The sequence below is a fragment of the Labeo rohita genome, chromosome 25 (genome assembly GCF_022985175.1).
Source record: "Labeo rohita strain BAU-BD-2019 chromosome 25, IGBB_LRoh.1.0, whole genome shotgun sequence".
Classification (NCBI taxonomy): Eukaryota; Metazoa; Chordata; class Actinopteri; order Cypriniformes; family Cyprinidae; genus Labeo; species Labeo rohita.
The window spans coordinates 10,151,556-10,166,100 of NC_066893.1; positions in this window are offsets into that span (position 1 = coordinate 10,151,556).

A 14,545-nucleotide genomic window follows, 5' to 3' on the forward strand; every position below is an offset into this window, starting at 1 on the left:
CATGCTAGCGACATGCTAGTCATGCTAGAAACATGCTAGCAACTTTGCTAATCATGCTAAAAACATGCTAGCGACATGCTAATCATGCTAGAAACATGCTAGTCATGCTAGCATCTTTGCTAATCATGCTAGAAACATGCTAGCAACTTTTCTAATCATGCTAGAAACATGCTAGTCATGCTAGAAACATGCTAGCATCTTTGCTAATCATGCTAGAAACATGCTAGCAACTTTTCTAATCATGCTAGAAACATGCTAACAACTGGCTATTCATGCTAAAAACATGCTAGCAACTTTGCTAATCATGCTAGACACATGCTAGCAACATGCTAATCATGTTAGAAACATGCTAGCAACTTTGTTAATCATGCTAGAAACATGCTAGCAACTGGCTAATCATGCTAGAAACCTGCTAGCAACTTTGCTAATCATGCTAGAAACATGCTACCAACTTGCTAATTATCTATCTATCTATCTGACAGACTCATTCAAACTTTAAAACTTCTAAATATAAATTTCAGACTGAAAACCATCCAAACTTAAAACTTCTTAAACTATTTAAACTTTTCAAACTTTTCAAACTTTTCAAACGTTTTAAACTTTTCAAACTTTTTCAAACTTTCTGGTCCGGCTTTCTCAAGCCAACTTAAAGTTTGTCTTGACGAACTTTTTTATCTAGTTTATTATAATGCTTCATTTATTATGATTTTAAATAAAAAAATGTATTATGGTGATGACAATCAGCATAATAATTACAAAATGAAAACAAGAAAATATCTAAATATGTAATTAAATAGAATATTATATAAAAAATGATACATATTTAACATACTGTATGTGTATACACTTCCAGTCAAAAGTTTTTGAACAGTAAGATTTTTTATGTTTTTTAAAAGAAGTCTCTTCTGCTCACCAAGCCTTCTTTTATTTGACCCAAAGTACAGCATAAACTATTACGTTAAAGTAAAAATTATATGTTTACTATTTAAAAAAAACATTTTCTATGTGAATATGTTTTGAAATGTAATTTATCTGTGATTTCAAAGCTGAATTTTAGCTGAAAAAAAAGCTGAAATCATTCCAATATTCTGATTTGCAGCTCAAAAAACATGTATTATTATTATTATTATTATTATTATTATGTTGAAAACAGAAAACAGAGTAGAAGGTTTCTTTGATGAATAAACAATTCAGAAGAACAGCATTCATCTGAAATAGAAATCTTTTGTGACTTTACAAACGTCTTTATCGTCACTTTTGATAAAAGCATTAATTTCTATCATTTCTTTAAAAAAATTATACTTACTCCAAGCTTTTGGATACTATAGTGTATAATGTTACAAAAGCTTTTTATTTCAGATAAATGCTGATATTTGGGTCTTTCTATTCATCAAAGAATCCTGAAAAAATATACTCAAAGGTTTTATTGATAATACTACTAATAAAAATGTTTCTTGAACAGCAATTCAGCATACTATAATGATTTCTGAAGGATCATGTGACACTGAAGACTGGAGTAATTATGCTGACGATATAGCTTTGAAATCACAGGAATAAATTACATCTTAAAATATATTCAAATACAAAACAGTTATTTTAAATAGTAAAAATATTTCACTGTTTTTGTTGTATTTTGGATCAAATGAATGCAGGCTTGGTGAGCAGAAAAGAATTCTTTAAAAACATTAAAAATCCTACCGTTCAAAAACTTTTGACTGGTAGTGTCTTGTTTCATTATATTTATCAATGTGTTTGTGTGGATGTATTTTGTTACATTATCCATGGTTGGTGACCTCTCACTCCCTTGCTGGAGGGGGGTTGGAAAACAGCAGTTACACTGTTGCAAAACTTACACATGAATTTTACATTTTATGAATGTTTTTGGTTTTCAGTTCAGCATTTGATGTAACAATGTGCCTTCATACCAGACAAAATGATGTTTCAACTGCATTGGCATAGTGTGGAGGACTAAATTAAGTGTGGCGTGTGTATCTCAGTAACACTCCTTTGAGTATGGCCAGCAGAGATGACTCATCCTTAATGGCCGTATCTGCTTTGTGTTTCATGTGCTACACACTGATCAAGACCTGTGTGTGTGTGAACATGAGTGATGGCAGATGAGGACACAGCCTGTGCCCCACATTATAAGTAATCATGAAACACATTCAGCCTCACACCTTCATAGAAATAGTGTGAGAAAGGGTAAGAGAATATGAAACTCCGAGCAGAGTTTTGTGGTCAGCTACAGACCGATTGTAAATCTAACAGGATTATTCCAGAAGGAGACATTGTTCGGGTTGGAAATCCATGTGCAATGTTTATTGATTATGTAACTAAGTCAGCTGTACATAACAGGCTTTGAGATGTTCTGCTCTTCTGCTTTCACTCCTTCTATATGTTTTATGTTCTTCAGCTTTGGGCTCCTTTAGGTTGTTTTTTATACAAAGGTCACATTGCAGTTGCAAACTTGCTTCTGGTATTTCCGTTTTTGAATGCCTTCTATGCATGTTTTATTGTTTATTTAAAATGACTTCAACATTATGAACTCCAGGGTCATTTCCAACATGACAAACAGCTTTACCAACCTAAACTCATGAGAAAATGTAACTATTGTGCATTTGGGCAAATTTGTGTACGTTCAAATGATTTGATTCGTATGTGAACAAATGATTTTTAGGAAAAAAACATAAGCGTGAAGGTCCACTCTTAAACCATATGAATTTGCCACCAATTTGCCAAAATGTACAACAGTTACATGTTGGTTTTGCATTTAATAAAGTTTTATATGTAAGATGCATCAAATTCTAGCTATGAAATTAGCTTTAGCGAAACAAAAGAGGCATTTATTCCAAAAATTATCATGATTTCCACCATAAAATGCTATTAAACACAATAAATAAAAACATATTGTAAGCTGATTGTGTGAAAATGTATAAATGAGATCGTTTAAAATCATATGAATATGTAATAAAGTTAAGTATGTCCTCTAATAAAGTTTATATTTTGAATACATAAAATGCTAGCTATGAAATTAGCTTTAGCAAAACAAAAGGGCCATTTATTCCAAAAATAATCATCATTTCCACCATGAAATGCTATTAAACACAAAAAAATAAAAGCATTTTCTAAGCAGATTGTGTGAAAATGTATAAATGAGATTGTTCAAAATCATATGAATATATAATATATTCCTGCTAGCTATAAAATTTGCTTTAGCAAAACAAAACAATTTAACTCCAAAAATGTTTCCATCACCATGATTTCCACCACAAAGTGCTATTAAACACAGTAAATTTGATTCATCCAAAAGGTTATAAACATAAAACTTATATTTCAGGTACGTAAAATTCTAGCTATTAAATTAGCTTTAGCAAAAGAAAGTAGTCTGTCATTTTAATTTTAATTAAAAAAAAATGTCCACCGCAAAGTGCTATTAAACACAGTAAATCAGATTCGGACAAAAGTGTTTTTTTATGATTTTTTTTTTTTTTTTTATTGTAAACGTGAAGGTCTGCCTCTAATTCTTTGTTAGTGAGGCGTAAGTGGATTACGATTAAATTAGCTTTAGCAAAACAAAAGAGCCATTTTACTCCAAAAATGTTTCCACCACCATAATTTCCACCATAAAATGCTGTTAAATGCAAATTTGCAATGGTCGCTTGTCACGTCCAGTATAGTGAGACTTTAGTTTTTGCAGCGCGGCACTAGGCGACAACTACCATGCTCATTGTAAAGGTGTGTGCACACCAAAAGCGAATTTAATTATTTGCACGAGCAGTCAATGCAAAGACACAAATAAACGTGAATTTGTGCCGGGTGATGCAAATGGGCGCCGCGATTGACACAAACATGCAATATCTGCCTCAATTACATTCATTTTTGCTTCACTTTTGGTGTGCATACATGCAAAACCAGACTTCATTCAACCCAAAGGAAAGCGTTTGTACTGTCTTAATCGTTTCTTATCCCCTATAAAGTGCACTACGTGCTATGCACCATATAGAAAATACTGATTCTGTGAACAAGTGACCGATTTCAGCCGCACCTTCACTGTGTATTTCTAGTGTAGGGGGTGGGATTCTTCAGATTCTAGAGAGCATTTGATTGGTCAGAAATTTGATGAGAAGCTGAAGTGCAAGGTGATGTCATCAAAACTCGTTGATCCATATTGCGACATATATCTGCGACTCGTCATATCCGCAGTAGGCTAGTGCATGCGCCTCTATGCATGTTACATAATCGGTGAATAATTTTTTTGAATGATTTATTTGAAAGTAGATATTTCGCTCTCTATATATTTTGTAGGGCTGTCAAACGGTACCGGGTTCGGTACTTTCGGTACTGAAATTTTAAAAACGTCTATTTCCTGCTCACATTTGAGTGCTGATGAGTCATGTCTGTTGAGCGCGTGAACACTATGGGCAATCAGCGATTTTTTAAAAATCGTCTCAACAGCGCTCAAATATGAGCGGGAAATGGACGTTTTTAAAATTTCAGTACCGAAAATACTGAACCTGGTACTGTTTGACAGCCCTAATATTTTGCATGTCTGTAAGGCAAGTATACACAGAGTTCGGCTAATTTTTTCTTGATGCACTCAAGTTCACAGAGACCAAGACGGCAGGCAGCGCATCCTATTTGCTTTCATTATTTTACAAAAAAGTTCAATGTTTTGTTGTTATAGTGAGTGCACACAAATAAACGTAAAGTCTCTGCAGATTCAGAAGATGTATTACTCTTATCTGTATGACTAAACATGACGGAGTATTTTACGAGCAAGTGACCGCACTGGCACCTCCATCTGTCATACAGTAAGCACACTACTTTTCACACTTTCACACAGACACTTCAATAGCGCACATTTTTCTACATTTGCTAATATTTGACTAAGTGACTAATAAAATTTTGGTCGACTAAGCCTCTTCTCGTCAACTAACAGTTAGTCAACTATTAGGGGGCAGCCCTACTCACTGGATTTTTTTTTTATGTCACTCGCATGAAAAAAAAACATTGTGTAACGATCACCTCCATTTTCTAATACAACTGGATGTGTCAATAAGCTCTTTGCTGATTGGCTTGCGTGACAACCCGTCATGTGAATTTCCCGCTCAAGTTGAAATTTTTCAGAACTTGTGATTTAGCACATGTGAATTTAATTATTTGTGCGAGAAGATTACATACCAAGTCAATGCAAAGACACAAATAGTTGCAAACACATTTTTTTCGCGAATGCAATTGCGTTATCCATGCATTGACTTGGTATGTAATCTACAAATAATTAAATTCACTTGGTGTGCTAAATCATGCATTTGGATGTTTATATCTTCTAAATGCAAATTTATTCATTGTTTTGGAGCACACTAGCTTACAAATAACCTTACGGTTAATATGTTCATACTCAAAGCCAAAAAAGATGTAAAACATGACTGTATACACTGTAAAAAATAAAAAACAATTTGTTGAGTCAGCTTAAAATAATTTGTTAAGTTTAGTCAACTAAAATAAGTTTAGTCAACTTGAAATGTTAAGTAACAACTTAGATATTTGTGTTTGCTAAACTTAATAGATGGGTAAGTAACCCAGCTGCCTTAAAATTGTAAGTTGATTCAACTCAAATATCTAAGTTGTCACTTAGTATAATTTAACATTTCAAGTTGAATAAACTTTTTATGAGTTCACTGAACTTAAAATTTTAAGGCAGCCAGGTTACAAATTATTTTAAGTTGACTCAACAAATTGTTTTTTTACAGTGTATATGTATATATGTACATGTATATATGTGTATATATATATATATGTATACATATATTAGCTATTTAATAAATTCGCTATTTAATAAAGTGGAAATTTAATATTTCCACTCTTGTGGAAATGTTCCTTTGCTTTGAAAACAATGGATTCGTTTTCTCCTATAATGCATGTTTATTCATTGCCAGGCGCTGGACCACACAGGGCAGAACACACAGCACTCATAAACGACCCTTAATTAAATATTAAAGACTTTTGCATAATTAATAGATCTGGCCATAGAATGACCAGGTGCTATAATGCAGCTGAATTGGTGATCAGGCTCATCGTGCGACGGTTTGTGTGCCACCCCAGATGGTGAGATTGCATCTTTTCAGACAGCGCCGGCCAGATGTACCCGGGTGATTATGTGGTTTTTCACGTCAACTGTGCTCCTTAAAGAGATCAGTCATGGTTGTCTTTCACCGATCTGTTGAAGTTATGTCGGAATTGTGTGTGACCCGCTCGCCGCTCATTAGCGCCCTCAAAAACACAACAGCCGTGGCATTCGCTTGCTTTTTGAGGGCATGAGTCGCATGTGCTCAGCAAGAAGTGAAACCCAGCACGCTTTCAGGAAGCCTGCACTGTGACTTTAAAGGGCTGGACGTCCTGCCCATCTTGTACCTCTTTTTTTCCCCTCTCGCAGTGTGTGTGTGTGTGTGTGTGTGTGAGTGTGTTTTTTCATAATGCTTTTCAACGAAGACTCCACACAGTCACATGTGCTCGAAGGGAGAGCTCTTGGCTCATTTTTCCACAGACAGTTCACATGCAGGCAGGGCACTGAAACTCTGGCAGCGAATCACAGTTGAATCTTTAATGGCTTTGTGTGTGTGTGTGTGTGTGTAAATGTCTGAACAGCTGCCAGCACAGCCCTAGCGGCGGTAGGATATCTCTCCACAGGGCTGAATGCTACATGTGACTGGGGGTGTATTTTAACTGGATTATGTAAGCGCTCTGGCCGAGTCTATGCACTGCGCACGGATAAAGATGGCTGTACATGATTCACAGGCTGCATGCTCTCTTACCGGTGTTCATTTCCAAACAGATTAAGTAATTCCTGCATAGAATTGCGAGTTACGACAAACATCGGCCCTTGTGTTTGTACACCTGTGCCTGAGCATGTGCACACATTATTTAATACATTATTATTTTTTGGACTGTATTTTGACAGTGTTTACATATTTGGGGGAAGAAATTGTTTACTTATAGTTGACTTAGTTATGGTTAGACATTAGACTGGTGCAGGAGAAAGTATTTTAACATTCAACAAACTACAAACTTTACCTTTAATATCAGGTTTTTGCTGTTTGGATATTCATGAATGAATCATTGTACATGTGCTTTATTTGGGCCCTGTCACTTTCTATTAATATTTTCTATTCTATTTTCTATACTTTTGGGCTCTATTGATTTCTACTGACCAAAAATGTTTACGTATACGCATAATTAAGTTAGCGGTACCGGTAGTTTAGTATATAGTATTTATGTTATGTTTATTTATGTTGTTATTGTTGTTTTAATTTATATTTTCCAGTTATAGTAATTATAGTGTATGTATATATATGTGTGTGTGTGTGTGTGTGTGTGTTATATGTGTGTGTAATTCAGTGGTAGTATTTAGTATATAGTATTTATTTTCGGTTGTAGTGTGTGTATATATATGTATATATGTATGTATATATATATAGTGGTGTCGTATATATGTGTGTGCGTGTGTGTGTGTAATTTAGTGGTAGTATTCAGTGTATGGTGTATATATATATATATTAGTATATAGTATTTATATATTCTTTGTTTAAATTTTGGTTTTATATATATATATATATATATATATACTCTAACACAATTTAGTAGTATTTAGTATATAGTATTTATTTTATTTTATTTTTTACATTTTGTTTTTGTTTTAGTAATTTTAGTAAATGTTTAATTTGTTTAAAATTATTTTTGTAATTTAATAATTTAATTTAATAATTTATTGCAATTGTAATGTATCATTTTTTATTAATAGTTGCTGACCAAAAACGTTTGAATAAATATATGCATAATAAATTAAAAAGTATGATTAAGAGGATATATAAAACATATATTAGTGTTATTTATATACTATCGCAGTATTTATTCTATTTTATTCTATTTTATAAAGTTTTTATATTTTCAGGGAGGTTTTTTGCTTGTTTTATTTTAGTTTAGTTTTATGTGTTTTTATTATTTGAACAGTTTTTTAAATATTTCTACTTGTTTTTTTTTATTTTAGTTTTAGTATTTTTGTTTCATTTAATTTAATTTACATATTTAGAATGTATTAATTTAATTCAAACATTCATTTTTAATGTATCACATTAATGTATCATTTTGTGTTGTGTAACATAATGTAACGTGTGTGTGTGTGTTTCTATTTTATTTTATTTATTTTATTTTATTTATGCAACAGATTGGGGTATGACACCTTAAAATAAAAACATTAATGTCAAAAATATGTGTACATATTTATTTATTCTTTTGTTCATATACGTGCTATTAATCTTTACTTTTCATCTATTCATTATTCATCTATTCATTATTCACATGTGTGTGTGTGAATATATAAATATATACACAGATATATTTGTATAACCTACAACAATAAAATAATTAGAATTTTTTTTGTATGCATGTATACATATGCACATATACACTCACAGACACATGACATTTACGTTTTTATTTTTAGGCGTCGTACCCCGATGATTATAAGGTAGGGCAGGGCAGGGCTTGTCCTGTGATGAGAAGGTTGTGAACTCTTGTGTAAAAACTGCAGAGTCAAGTGAAATGAGCCCAGATCAATTAAACGTGTTTATGCTCGACTGCACATGCTCACGATGCTTACTTGGGTTTACAGGCAGAGAGAAAGAGAGCCGGAGCGATTGGCTCTGTCTCGCCATGCAGAAGGGATGACTGAACGCTATCAGTGCACAGCACCGAGCTGATCACCCACAATCCTTCTGCACCCTGTAATTCAATCACAGTGACACCGGCCTGGGCCAAAGGCCGCATTCAGAGGTCAGGTGGGCTGATGTTAAGAGCTGCTGTCGACACCAACATACTGTAAGAAGGCCTAGAACTGAAATCTGGAGTCTTTTTCCAGTTAATCTTTGACATTTAGCAACAAATTTTTATATTTTGATTGGCAGTTGGCATGGCGAAAGGATTCATTATTTATTCATTATTTTTTTATAGAATAGAATATGTCACTGTTAAACATGCAGTTATTCTGTATAGCACATACTGACAGCAAGTCTCCTGGTTGCATGTAAGGATGAAGAAATAAATAAAGTTTACTGAATTCTAAACAGTATACAACGTTAACTAGATACTGCTAAATAGTACTGTTAAACTGCTACATTGCTTTGACACAGTCTGTATTGTTAAAAGCGCAATATAAATAAAGGTGACTTGACTTTTCACATATTATTATGTTGCATGACAATTTAGTGTGGAGTTGAAAATTGCATCCAGGTTCAAGTAAATCAAAATACTAAATGGAAATTGTGATCAACTTCATAAATGTAAGTTATTTAGCATTTTATGTGTGTAAAATGTCTTGGCTATGGAAGCCCATTTCTAGGAGCTTTATTAAAAAAAAGTTATTACAGCAAGAAACGAAGTCAGAATTCAGTCTTTTTCCCCTCTTAAATTCTGACCAGTTTTGTTTTTTTGTTTGTTTGTTTTTTGTTCTCTATTTAGTTTTGGTTTTTTTGTGTGTGTTTTCTGTTTTGATTTGTTTTTGTGGTTTTTGTTTTGTTTTTGTGTTCCGGTTTTTTTTTTTTTATTATTATTTTGTGTTCTGTTTTTTTTGTTGTTTTGTTTTGTTCTGTTTTTTTTGTGTTCTGTTTTGTTGTTTTTAGTTTGTGTTCTGTTTTTGTTTGTTTGTTTTGGCTTTTGTTTTGTATGTTTTTGTTTTCTGTTTTTTATTTTGTGTTCTGTTTTGTTTTTTGTTTTAGTTTTTTGGTTTTGTTTGTTTTTGTTTTGTTTTTGTTTTATTTAAAAAATCAAAACAATTCTGATGTTGTTTGTAATAGTGAATGAAAAGATGTATCTGTTTTTCTTAAATAGGCCTAGATAGAATGAATTTAGCAAGAAATCAGCAACCACATCATATTTTATTCCATGTTATTGTACATCACATAGTACAGTAAAAGTCTAATGCCATTTCACCGGTTTTGAATAAAGTCATTTCTGTTTTGTCAGCTTTATCTTGTAAGTGCCGCTAGCAGCCCACACGACAAAGAATTTGCTGGATTATTAACTGAGATTGCGGTTGCCGCGTATCAGTGCAGTACAGAAGAGACGAAAGAGTCATTTCAGTGCCGCCCACACATTCAAAACAAATATGAAAAGCATAATCCAATTTTTTAGCCATAAACAAAAATAAGAAAAATCAAGCTAAATTATCGTTTTTCAGTTTCTTAAACAAAATGGAAAAACGGAAATCAAACCATTTTTCATTTGTCTTTATTTCTAAGTAGAAAATCAAATGACCAAAAGATACACGGACAGTTTTTGTGTTTTGTTTTGTATGTTTTTCTTTTCTGTGTTTTGCTTTTGTTTTTGTTTTGTTTTCTGTTTCTTGTGTTTTTTTTTTTTGTTTGTTTGTTTTGTTTTTGTTTCTGACATGGACTAAAAAAGGTAATTGAGGCTTTTTATCTCACAATTTTTACTGTTTAAATTAAATGAAATTACAAACAGTTTTATTTGTGTAAAAATATATTTTCCGTGAAAGTTTGTTTTTGCCATGGAATAAAAAAAAAATAGCAATTGTGACTTTTCAGCTCAAAATAGTTTTTTTCCCTCACAATTCTGAGGAGAAAAAAAAAAAAAAAAAGATTTTCAAGATATAAACTGAGAATTTCGACTTTTTTTCTCACAATTCTAAGAATTTTTTTTTTAATCTGAGTTTAAGTATCACAGTTCAGTTTTTTGTTTTCACAATGAAAAAAAAAGGTAATTGTGTTTTTCTGATGTGACTAATTTGTCTGTTTAAATTAAACTGTTACATTTATAAAATATATATGTATAATATATATGTGTATTTATTTATTTATTTTGCTGATATCACACTGGAAATGGAAGTCGAGCACATTGCATTGTAGGATATATATTTTTTTATATATTAGGATATGTAGGTTTTGTTTTTTTTTCTTCAAAAATTACAGCCGTAAACGCAGTATGCTAGTATGCTATTCTGAACATATCCATTAGCATTTCTTTACTTCCAGCATGAACTGGCTGCCATTACTGTATCAGTATTCTCACACATGACACGCAGTCACATTACATATGAAAATATTTCATATTATGTAAGAGTCAGTTTGAGTCCATTTATCTTTCTCAGTTCCCATAATTATTCTGTTCTCAGGCAGGTCATCTGATCTGAACATCACAGGCCTGTTTAGAAATGTCATTATGAAACAGGATCTGTCAGTAGCAGAGTGATGGAGTGAGAGAGACCGTATCGCACCGCTCTTCCCAGACTCAGATCAGAGCCGAGCTGCATGGGTTTATCTGACACGAGCAGCAGGCAGACGTGCCCGTGTGGATTGGCATAAGGTGGCACCCTGTGTTCCCAGAACCCTGAGCTTCGGCGGTCTCCACAGGACTCAGAGTAGACATTAGTGCCTCGTGCTCACGACGCTGACTTGGGTTTACAAAGAGAGCCAGAGCGAGAGCAGCCTGCAGACTTTACAAAACTTTCCATATAGCTCGTAAAAAAAAAGCATGTTTGGAAAAGAAATACGGCTTCAGCCATAATGCGCCATGCTGTCTGAACCGGAGAGGGTCATTACGGTTCACAGAGGAGTTTGTGCCTCTTCTGTTTTAAAGAGGTACTTTTTAAAGTACGAATTTAAATGCTGTATGAAAATTTATTTCATATCAAGCCATTTCAACATTTGAAGTCAAGATGGCTGGTGCTCTCTCTATTATCAAGGTCATGACCTTCATGCTAGTGAAGGGTTCCTATTTATTTGAACTTAAATGTGTATCCTTGGTGAATCAGCTTCATTAAATGTTTTATAGTGAAAGTTCAGAGATTTTTTTGAGGAAAATATATCATTTTAAAGACAGGAATATATCAGAGTTATTTATCACTGAGGTGCGTTTACAGGTTTTATTAAGATTGAGTTTTTATTTTTATATTTTCTGTTTTTAAGTTTTAGTAAATGTAATGTTTTTGATATCTTTATTATTAGGAAGATGTATATATCGTTTTTACTCCTTTTATTGCAGTTTTAGTTTGAATTATTTTGGTACGTCAAGTTAAGCTAAATTAATTTGAAAAACAATAACTAAAATATTTTTATATTTTGTATATATTAGTTTTTATTTTTATTTAATGTTTATTTTATTTACATGAACTAAAATTATTGTTTTTGTTTTAGTTAACTATAATTGGTTATTGATATATTAGATATATTTAAAAACAAATTAAATATATATAAGTTATTAATAAATATCTATATATATATATATATATATAAAAATGTAAATACTCATTAAAATATTTATAAAATGGTAATGATATTGAAATATAATATTTGTATATATTTTCTGTACTTTTAAGTAGTTTATCTAATCATTTTGCATTGATATATTTAAAGTTGGCATGAAATAATTCTAAATGCATGTTAATGATCTTTATTTACATTATATGGTATTATTTACATTAACAAAAATATTTTTATTGTTTTAGATTTAGTTAACTATAATAACCTTGGTATATCATTAAAATATAAAACTTATTAAAGAAATAATTTAAATATGAATTTAAATGTTTAAAAAATGCTAATATTATTTAAATATTTTTGTGTATATTTACTTTTAAATAAGTGGTTTATATAATAATTTATAATGAATATATTTCAATTGGGTCTGCAATAAAAATTAGATTATCTAAATGCATTTTAATAAAAGAGATTCATCAATTAAATGATTTATTTACATTTATTACAGTGTTTATCACATTTTTATGTCAGTTAATGTTTATTTTATGTACAGTAACAAAAATATTTTAATGTTTTAGTTAAATATAACCCTGACATATTGTAAAAGTATTTTAAAAAATTAATTAATGTTTTATTAAAATGTTTATAAAATACTAATATTATTTAAATATTTTTATTTATATATTTACTTTTAAATAAGTGGTTTATATAACAATTTAGAATTAATATATTTAAAGTGAAAAAAATATATTTAAAATTCTATTATCTAAATGCATTTTAATGATCTTACTATGAAAGATTAATCAATGAAATTATTTATTTACATTTATTACAGTTTTTATTTAATATTTTTATTACAGTTCATGTTTATCTTATTTACATTAACAAAAATATTTTTAATGTTTTAGTTTTAGTTAAATATAATATCCATGACATATTATAATATGTATATATAAAAAAGAAATTACATTTTCATTAAAATGTTTGCAAAATACTAATAATATTTAAATATTCTAATATATATTTGCTTTTAAATAAGGAGTTTATATAATCATTTTGTATTACTATATTTAAAGTTGGAATGAAATGAAAAAATATCTAAATGCATTTTAATGATTTTAATATGAAAGATTCATCAGTGAAATTATTTATTCACTTTTACAAAGATTTTTTCATAGTTTCATAGATTTTTTCACATTTCAGTTAATGTTTATTTTATTAACATTAACATAAATATTTGTAATGTTTTAGTTTTAGTTAAATATAATAACCATGACATGTTATAAAATAATGAAAAAATAAAGAAATATGTTAAATATTCATTCGAATGTTTATAAAATACTAATAATATTTAAATATTTTTGTATATTAACTTTTAAATAAGTAGTTTACATAATCATTAAATAAATTCATTAAAATACTTATAAAATACTAATAATATTTAAATGTTTTTTGTATATATTTACTTTTAAATAAGTAGTTTATATAAAAGAGTCATTTGCACAAAAATGTACATTCATGTTGCTTACATATTATTGTAGCCTAGTTTGTGCTGATTACAGTGTAGCCAGACTTTAGCCATGAATATGTTTTTAAGATACTGATAAAAGCACAAATGTGAGCGCATGTCAAAACTTTTCCAGGGCCCCAAAACACCCTCAGACCCCAGAGGGTTAATGTGCAATTCAGATTCATCAATGAAATTACTTATTTACATTTATTTCAATTAACCTTTATTATTATTATTAACAAAAATATTTTTTAGTTTTAGTTAACTATAATAACCCAGATATATTATAAATATATAAAATTATTATTTTATTATTTAATTATTAAAGAAATATTTAAATATATGTTAAACTATTTTTAAAATGCTAATAATATTTTCGTATATGTTTACCTTGGGTAGTTTATATAATAATTTTGAAGTAATATATTTAATGTTGGCGTGAAATTAAAAGTTTATAAATGCATGTTAATGATCTTATTATTAAAAATTCATTATTAAAATTAACTTCTCATAATTTTGTCCACTTAAACTCCACTCCTTTCTTACAGTAAGTTGCCAGCTTTTGCATGGATCTGCCTCCATTCAATCAGTCAACAACCAATGGATTTAACCAAGGCTCACCGTACCTTTTTTTTTCTCTTTTTCTTTTTTTTACTCTGATAATCCATTTCACGTGTATGTGCAACATAATACAGAAGAGAGGATCTGTCTCTAATTCGTTACATTGTGACTTTGAACTGGTAAAACATTTAATTGCTTATTTTAG